Source organism: Delphinus delphis, chromosome 17 (genome assembly GCF_949987515.2).
Source record: "Delphinus delphis chromosome 17, mDelDel1.2, whole genome shotgun sequence".
Taxonomy (NCBI): Eukaryota; Metazoa; Chordata; class Mammalia; order Artiodactyla; family Delphinidae; genus Delphinus; species Delphinus delphis.
In genome coordinates, this window is record NC_082699.1 from 49,379,596 (window position 1) to 49,389,908 (window position 10,313).

At 41.2% G+C, this 10,313-nt stretch overlaps 1 pseudogene; it reads left to right on the forward strand.

Annotated features, from left to right (window-relative positions):
* Positions 1–6,903: 6,903 nt before the first annotated feature.
* On the forward strand, positions 6,904–8,349 carry LOC132440343 (transcription factor AP-2 gamma pseudogene; annotated as a pseudogene).
* Positions 8,350–10,313: the final 1,964 nt, after the last annotated feature.

Here is a 10,313-nt window from a genome sequence, read left to right on the forward strand (position 1 = left end):
ATATTTACGCCTGAAAAAGGCAAGATTCCTCTTCTGTCAGGCCACTAGGGCAGGTGTGTGTGTGTGTGTGTGTGTGTGTGTGTGTGTGTGTGTGTGTGTGTGTGTGTGTGTGTGTGTGTGTGTGTGTGTGTGTGTGTGTGTTCTGAGTCCACGGAGACTGTGGTTGAACAGCAGCCCCTAGTGCTTGCACCTGCTGGGAGGTCTCCACTCAGCTGCTGCCTCCAGCTTTCTCCTGAGTTTCAGTAAAGGCCCGTGGGAAAAAGCGTGGTGGGAGCCACCTCTCTTTGTGTCAGGGGATCCGAGGGCCTCCAAACCACCATGCCAGCTCACGTTCAGCCTGTAAAATATTAGAAGTTCCATAGGTTGCTTTTCACCCATGTCTAGAGCAGATTCTTTCTCCTCCGGCCGCACACCATGGGCGACAGCCGCTGTGCGTCTTTTCCCTCCTGGGAAAGGCTGGTCACTTTCGAGATTTTTGTCTGTTAGGTTCTTTGCATCCTCAGCTATCAGTTGATTTTAAAACCAACATGATTTCTCAGATTGTTCTCATATTTAGGATGAGAGTGCGACGTTCTTGCAATTTTCTCCATCACAAGCCCAAGGGGTAGTCATTTATTTGGAATTCATAACTGAGATGGGCCCATAGTCTCCTTTACTTATCTGGTTCTAAATCACAATTATGGTAGGCATAATGTACTCTTTTAAAATTATCTGTAACAACTTGTGAAACAATAGGAATTCCCTGTTCCTTGAAAGTTTGTTAGAACTCAAATTTACAGCCATCTAGACCCTGATGTCAGAGGGATAGGATACCTATCACTCCAATTTCTTTAATGCCTGTTGAGCTACTAAACCTCTCAAGTTTGTGCATGTGTTAATTTGTAGGGTTTTTTGGTTGTTGTTAAACGTAATTTTACATTTCACCTAGTGTTTTCATTTACTGGTATACTTTGGTCAAGACTTTGTTCTGGAAGATTGGAACACAGAGATGAGACCCAGTCCCTGCCATCCAGGAGGTAATATCGAGAGGTGAGAGGCAGACATATAATTACTTAGAAACTATATTTAACTACAAAGAAAGGCTTGATTAGTAGGCTTCTCAGGGGTAGTACAAATAATCACATTCTTGGTGAATTTATCCCAGTCTAAGGTCATTACTTAATAAATAAGAATTTTAATCTCATTGAACCCAGGGAGACTGATCCTCCCTTCAACAAAATCATGAGAGACTGATATGTAAGCATAGATAATAATTTCTTTTTTCTTTAATTGAAGTATAGTTGATTTATAGTGTTGTGTTAGTTTCTGGTGGTGGTGTTAGTTTCTGGCGTACAGCAAAGTGATTCAGTTATATACATGTATATTATGTTTCATATTCTTTTCCATCATGGTTTATTAATAATTTCTTAACTTAGGGTGAGGGATCTCCCTTCCAGTGACTGGATAGCTGTTGCCTGTTTTGTGGATCACAGCCTTTCCGAGTGCTGAAGCACCAGAGGAAGATGAATTAGATATTAGTTTGACGTGACAATGTGGTAAGAAACAAACAAAATTATCTTTGAAAAGATATTTGTTTTATCTAGAGATACTTCCTCTTTTTATGTGCATATTGTTTGATTGCATCTTTTTTAATCAGTCTTTTCACAAGTCTAGCATATTAACCCAAGACACCAATTTTTGTTTTTATTAATCTTCTCTATTTCTTTTTAATTCTTTATTTCTTTGATTTCTGCACTTATTTATTGTTTCATTTTCTTGTTTCTTTGAGTTTGTTCTGTTAATATTTTCCCCAACGGCTTGTGTTGAATACTTAACACATTTTTTAATTTAACTCTTTATTATGAAAAATTTTAAATACATAATATAGAGAGAATAGTATACTGTGCTCAAATGTGTGCAACTAACTTCAACTATCATCAACTCATAATCTCTCTTTTTTCTTTTGTTCCCACATCTATCCTCCCTTTATTATTTTAAAGGAAATTTGAGACATTATAGTATTTCATCCATAAATATTTCAATGTCATTTCTAAAAGATAATGACTATTTTTAAAGCCTAATCAAAATAGCATTATCACATTATTAAAAAATCAAAGTAACACCATAATATTATTAAATATCCAATCAGGGTTCAAGTTTACGTAATTATCTCCTGTTCATTGTAACTGTAATTGGTTGATTTGTCTCTTAAACCTCTTTTAATCCATAGATTCTCCCATCTCTTTTTATCCTTGCAATTTACTTGTTGAAGAAATCAGGTTGTTTGTCTTATGGCTCTTCTTAAGTCTATATTTTGTTGTCTGAATTCCTCTGCTGTCACTTAATATGTCCTTTCATCACCTCTGTTTCTTTTTATATTTGAATCTAAAAATCTAATTAGATTTCAAGTTGACTTTCTGACAAGACTGTTTTACAGGCGATACTGTATACTTCTATTGGGAGGCACTTAATGTCTAGCTCTTTCTTTTTGTGATGTTAGCAGTCACTAATGATCATTGCCTAGATTCACTTATTCTTTAGGATTTTTTTTTTTTTTTGCGTTACGCGGGCCTCTCACTGCTGCGGCCTCTCCCATTTATGTGAAATGGTCTCAAAAACCACATCAGTCTTAAGTCTCTTGGTTTGGGGAATAAGGTACTCAGACTTCTGTAAAGTCCTCAAGATCTTGAGAACAATGATATTTCCAGAAGTTTTTAAAAAGGCAAAAAGAAAGATAGCAAAATTAGAGGTTGTTCAAAAACGTGCCTCTGAAAAACCATTTTATTTTATTTTATTTTTTTAACATCTTTATTGGAGTATAATGGCTTTACAATGGTGTGTTAGTTTCTGCTTTATAACAAAGTGAATCAGTTATACATATACATATGTTCCCATATCTCTTCCCGCTTGCGTCTCCCTCCCTCCCACCCTCCCTATCCCACCCCTCTAGGTGGTCACAAACCACCAAGCTGATCTCCCTGTGCTATGTGGCTGCTTCCCACTAGCTATCTACCTTACTTTTGGTAGTGTATATATGTCCATGCCACTCTCTCACTTTGTCACAGCTTACCCTTCCCCCTCCCCATATCCTCAAGTCCATTCTCTAGTAGGTCTGTGTCTTTATTCCCGTCTTACCCCTAGGTTCTTCATGACATTTTTTTCCCTTAAATTCCATATATATGTGTTAGCATATGGTATTTGTTTTTCTCTTTCTGACTTACTTCACTCTGTATGACAGACTCTAGAAAACCATTTTATTTAAGGGGATGGATGCGGGGGACAAAAGCAGTGGGGGAAGAGACAAGTCTGAAACTTGTTCTAACAAAAGTTTAGGGAAGCAAGAGTGATTTCTCCCTCTAAGCAGCTAATTATACTGCACCAAGCATTATTATGAGTTAATAGATAACTTTTCTATGACCTTTAAGGATCAGCAATTTTGAGAAAATATAGGGATGATATTACAGAGAAGGGAATGTTTTTAATTCCCCTTTTAAAAAGGAACAGATTCATTTCTAGGAGTATTTATTTTTCTGATTATAAAAATGACAAATATCCTTTGAAGAAAATACAGAATATTATATAGAGAAAAAAATGTAATTTCAACCACCATAGAAAATCATTATTATTCATTACCACCATAGCATTTTTCTCTAGTACCTTCCAATCTTTAAAAATGTGTATGTATGAATATACAGTTAACCCTTGAACAAAATGGGCATGAAATGCAGGATCCACTAATAGGCAGATTCTTTTCAATAAATATATAGTTGGCCCTCCATACTTTGGAGTTTTTCATCCTTGGATTCAACCAACTGAGGCTGGAAATTTCCATCTACCATAGGTTGGATCCTAGAATGAGAAACCCGCAGATACAGAGGGCTGACTGTATTCATTGTATTATGCTGTTTTATATAAGTGAGAATCCCAGATTTTGGTATACACACAGCTCCTGGAACCAATCTCCTTCAGATACTGAAGGGTGACTGTATCCTTAAATATGTATGTGCATATGGTGTGCATATGTGTATGTATTTAATTGCCTTAAAAGAATTGGTGACACATTCTTCATACAGTTTTATGTTATACAGTGTAGTGGTTAGGATGTATGGATTTTTTTTTTTTTTTTTGCGGTACGCGGGCCTCTCACTGTTGTGGCCTCCTGCATTGCGGAGCACAGGCTCTGGACGCGCAGGCTCAGCGACCATGGCTCACGGGCCCAGCCGCTCCACGGCATGTGGGATCTTCCCGAAACGGGGCATGAACCCGTGTCCCCTGCATCGGCAGGTGGACTCTCAACCACTGCGCCACCAGGGAAGCCCGGATGTATGGATTTAATTTCTAGCTATACCATACATCTACTGTGGGACCTTGAGCAAGTCACTTAACCTCCTCAGTATTTTATTACAGTTTTATATTTTCTACCTGGAATTTTATTGTAAATTAAAGATCTAGCTACATTCTAATTACATATTTTGCTAAATTCCCTAATACCAGTTATTAAACATTGTATACCTTTCTAATTACTCTGTGATTCTTCTTTTATCATATAGTAGATTCTTATGTCTATACTAAAATTTGTTTCAGACTGGTCTGTTTACTTGATACATCTATTGAATCATTATACCCTTGTTTAAATCAGCCATATATTTTAATATCTAGTATGGCAAGTTTCCCCGCTTTGTTATTTTCAAAATGTCATTAGTTTTTTTCTCATCCATTTATTATTCTAGAAGTAGAACAGCAGGAACATTTTGTCTCAAAACCTCTCGGTTTTATAAATTACAACAATTTATATCTTCATAGTATTAGTCGTAATTTCAGTAATGGTTAACATTTTGCCTCTCAGTTTTAGGTTAGAAGACGTTCCAGGTGCTTTCTGTGCAGTATATTTCTTCCTTTCAAAAACAAATTCAGACAGATAAAATTATAGCCACTTTTTTCGTGAAGAAACCAAAGTTCAGAGAAATAAGTAGCTTGTTCAAGGTCCCAACACTACTAAGTACCAGAAATAGATATCAAATCCAGATTATTTTACTTCTAAGGTGTTACAGTCTCCCTTGTACTGCTTCATACTGACCTTTTCAACTGGCAAAATAAATAATTGCTCTATTAACTTATTTTGTAAGATATGTTTAAAAAGGAAAGAAAGTCACACGAAAAAAAATGGCTGCAGGAAGGACTGATAGGAAAGGGAATGTCCAGGAATGGGTCATCCGAGGTCAAGGCCATGGACAAACAAGTGCTGGGCACCTCAAGGACAGCGAGCACACACATTAAGTATATCCAGCTGTCGCCAGGCTCAATTCCCTGCTCCGTATTCAATGCCCCTTGTCTCTTGCTCCCCAATTCCATTTATATACGATTGGTTTGACTCAAAAATGCCATGGTAAATAAACACAATGATTACTGAAGAATAAATAAAAATAATAAGAGCTATCATTCTGTCAGCCATACCATGTGCTAACTCTCCATCTGATTACTTTAGTCCTTATTTCTCTCAATTTACACATGTGGAAACTGAGCCTCAGGGAAACTGAGCCTCAAAATTAATTTGCCAAAAAAAAAAAAAAAAAAGCACAGGTACTATACTGTAGAAATGGAATCCAAACCAATATCTAACTTTGTCCTACGGCCTTAGCACGATGAAGTTGGAGTAAAACGGTGAGGCTATCAACTGTAAGCAAGGTTGTAAAGGCATATCTGACCCATCAACTTATTTTGAAACACCTCTAGTCGCAGGTAGTGACAAAAAACAAGCTAAATACTGAATCTTCCTCTACTGTTTCCAGGCAAAACAAAGGTCAAATCCAGAGCTTTTCTTGCTCAATAAATGGGAAGCAACAAAGGAAGGAACCTGGAACCAGAGTGAGCAACTAGCTAATGGCGCCTCTATCCACAAGTAGGGCGTGATCTTATGTTCTCGAGAGGACTTACCTTTATTTGCCTTAGAGCATTTTCCCCCAACATCTAAACTCTAGAGACACGAGATCTGCTGTGTGAGCTGTATTTGTAATTTCCCAAATGAATGCCAAACTTAGACAAGAGTCAGGGTGGCAGGAAATATAACCCTCAAGCTGGTTGCAAGTGTATTTTTTTCTGTGAACCTAGAAATAAGTAGCCCTTCCACATTAGACTGCAAGGTCCTTAAGAGCAGCAGTAATAACAATTAACTGTTCATGTTGTATCTTCTCAAGATAGGCTATCATTTTGAATCCTCACAACAACTCTGGGTCATCAAATGTATCATCATGGACTTTTTGGAGCTGTTACAAATGCAGTACAGAGAATTCAAGGCAAGTCACACAGGTGGTGAGTGACAGAGGTTGGCTTTGAATGTAGTGAACTAGCCGTGGGACATGCTGGGGTCTCAGTGACATAAAAAAGAAAGAGAAGGAAGCTAGGACTGGGCAGTCACGAGCACAGCTACTACCTGTGAGAGCGTTGACTCTTGGCAAAGTGAGACAATCCTTAGGAGTGTTACTAATGTTGATATAATTTGGATCATTTTTTCTTCAATAAAACATTTATTAAACCTTCTGATGTCATACCGTCCAGTGACTAGCATAGTATCTGGAATGTAGTAGACACAAAATAAATGTTTAATGAACATATCAATTCGAATCCTTGCAATAATGAGGACTTACATCCTGATACAGTCTCTATTGCTACATCTGGTCTTCGTGTGAACCATGTCTGTCTTCAGCACAGCTGAGCCAGTAGTAGAACATACAAAGGATTTTCCTGTTAGGGAGATTTGGCACAAGTAAGAATAAGTGTTAGGAAAGGAATAGGTACAAATGCCAAGTTGGGAATATACTACTATACACTGGCAATTAGGAAATGGAGAAAGAAAGAGTAAAAAAATCATCAACTTAACGGCTTTCCAAAGTTGAAGAGAAAAAGAGAAGTAGCTGAAGAACATAAATGCACTGGGGGCGGGGAAACGGCGCACTTCCTGCGCGGCGCGCATTATTCGCGCCCACCGCTTCCCCACTTTGGGCCGACGACGCCAGCACGTGCGGGCTCGTGAGCGACCGCGCTCTGCGCTGCCTGCAGGCTTTCTCCCCGGACCCCTGCCCCAGCTTCTTCCGGCCCAAGGCCTGGCATTCGGATTTGGAGCCGCAGAATACCTCGGGCGTCAGACCTTCGCCGCGGGGCCCGGAGGGCACGTTCCTCCAGGATCGCCACGACGCGAGCAGCAATGGGAACCCGCGCCTGCCTCACCTCTCCTCCGCCGGGCTGCATCTCTACAGCCCCGCGCCGCCCCTCTCCCATGCTGGAGTCGCCGAATACCAGCCACCACCCTACTTTCCGCCTCCCTACCAGCAGCTGGCTTACTCGCAGGCAGCCGACCCCTACTCGCATCTGGGAGAAGCGTACGCCGCTGCCATCAACCCCCTGCACCAGCCGGCGCCCACCGGCAGCCAGCAGCAGGCCTGGCCGGGCCGCCAGAGCCAGGAGGGGGCTGGGCTGCCCTCGCACCACGCGCGCCCGGCCGGCTTGTTGCCCCACCTCTCCGGGCTGGACGGCGGCGCCATGAGCGCCCGCAGGGACGCCTACCGCCGCTCGGACCTGCTGCTGCCCCACTCGCACGCTCTGGACGCCGCGGGCCTGGCCGAGAACCTGGGGCTCCACGACATGGCGCACCAGATGGAGGAGGTGCAGAATGTCGACGACCAGCACCTACTTCTGCATGATCAGACGGTCATTCGCAAAGGTCCTATTTCAATGACGAAGAACCCCTTGAGTCTCCCTTGTCAGAAGGAGCTGGTGGAGGCTGTGATGAATCCCAGCGAGGTCTTCTGCTCGGTCCCTGGAAGATTGTCCCTCCTCAGCTCTACATCTAAATACAAAGTGACAGTTGCCGAAGTCCAGAGGCGACTGTCCCCGCCTGAGTGCTTAAATGCTTCGTTACTGGGAGCTGTCCTCAGAAGAGCCAAATCTAAAAATGGTGGCCGATCCTTGCGGGAGAAGTTGGACAAGATTGGGTTGAATCTTCCAGCGGGGAGACGGAAAGCTGCCCACGTCACCCTCCTGACATCTTTAGTAGAAGGTGAGGCTGTTCATTTGGCTCGGGACTTTGCCTATGTCTGTGAAGCAGAATTTCCTAGTAAATCCGTGGCCGAGTATTTAACCAGACCTCATCTCGGAGGACGCAGTGAGATGGCAACTAGGAAGAATATGCTGCTGGCTGCATACCTGATTACCCACGGGGTTGGCAGCCAGGCCATCTGTGCTGCTGTGTCTGCCATGCAGAACTACATAAAAGAAGCCCTGATGGTCATAGACAAATCCTACATGAACCCCGGAGACCAGAGTCCCGCCGATTCTAGCAAAACCCTGGAAAAGATGGAGAAGCACAGGAAGTAAAACAGGGGTGAACAAAGGGCCGAAGAGTCTGGAAGGAAAAGGACTTCAAAACCGGTCTCGACCAGGACAAACTGGGAACCCCGCTTGCCTGGGGGACAGAGTTTGTTATCCACCTTCCCACGAAAAGGGCCTCCGTCGGATTTCCAGATCTTCACGTGCCCTCCTGGATTCCTTAGTATTTAAGGAGTGCTGAAGTGTCTCCTAAACTCTGGACACGCTATCGGGAGGTGACAAGTGCTGGTTCTTTACCCATTAAGCCGATACTTTAGTTTTTGGAACCCCATTCTTCCTTTCTCTGAAAGTGGTGCTACAAGTTTTGGAACCTTTTAAATAAATTCCCTGGGCTAACAAAAACCCACACACACATAGCTGTTGAAATGTCAAATTGATGTGATTCAGATCCACTATAACTTTCAGCGTTAAGGTAAAAGTATTTATGTAGCCTCTTCAGTCTCATCCTACATACCGCGGGAGGCAAGGATTCTATCCGCTTAAGAACTGGTTAATAGGTTGGTATTTGACACACTTTAAATCCCTTGTTCACAGGGACCCTTCGGGTTTTACGAAACTTGTAGAAGCAAAGCCTGCTGATGATTTTATGTTTTTCTTTTTAAGAAAAAAATAAAACAAAACTTTGAAAGTTAACTCTTCAAATAGGAGGAGACTCTTGGAAAAGACATGTTCCTTTAAGGTACGGAAGCTTTATTTTGCGTATTTATTTCACATCTTGGTGTTTCGAGAAAACTTGGAAAGGGGTGGGCATGAAGCATTTTTTTTTTTTGCTGTCTCTCATCCCAAGTCCCAGAGGAGAATTCTGTATTTTGAGAAGCTGCGTTGAGTGTACAGATTGTATTTATGCATAATTTAATGGGGTCTGTAAATACGGGTGCACTTCTTATGACTTTTTGAGAAATGGGATTCAACTTTAATATTAGCTTTTAAAGGTGACGGGGTAATCTAAGACACATCTTTAGGCTTTATTCATATGTACACAGGGTATTAAGAGTCAAGAGTATCCTGAGTCCTGTTCTGGACTCTGGAAGACTCTAATTTAATTGAAGCTTTCTGTTCACAAAGCAATAACTTTGTCTTATTCCTGTTGGGCTGAACCCCAAGATGAGTGTGAAGTACAGTGTGTGTGGGTGAAAACGGAGTTTTGGAATTGAGCTCCTTGCCTGTAAATGTTCCCTAAATAATTGTTATGTATATGAAACCTGTATAATAAAAAGAAAGTATTCTCAATTAAAAAAAAAAAAGAACATAAATGCACTGAATATAAAAAAGAATAAAAGAAAAAGCAAGATTAAACAGTATATTACTTTGCTGTAACAAGTACCAAACTGGGTGGCTTAACAATAGAAATTTATTCTCTCACAGTTTTGGAGGCTAGAATCCAAAATAAAGGTGTCCACAGGGCTGTGCTCTGTCTGAAGCCCTTACAGAAGAACGCTTCCTAGCTGCTTCTAGCTTCCGGTGGTTGCTGTCATTCTTCATATTCCTTGGCTTGTAGACGTTATCACTCCAATCTCTGCCTCCATTGTTGCCTAGTTGTTGGTATTTTGTCAATGGGACACTAATACAGACTTTGGTCCTGAGACTTTGGTACTGCTGTTGGAAATAATTTAAAATGTGGAAGTGGCTTTGGGATTAGGTAATGGGTAGAGTGTGGAAAATTTTTGAAGCACATAATAGAAATAGTTTAGATTACCTTTGAAGAGACGTATAAAAAATTGTCTAATGGAATGGGAATGTCTATCCTATTCTGTCCTATCCTGTCCCACCATTGTATTTTGCAAGCATGTCACTTATTTTCTAGTTTTACAGGTCAGAAGATGGAGAAGAAATTCTCCCTCAAGACTGCAGCAACATCAACTCCTGCCTGGGTTTCGAGCTGGCCTGCCCTACGGATTTCAGACTTTCAGTCTCCACAATCAGGTGAGCTAATTCCTTAAAAAAATAAATGT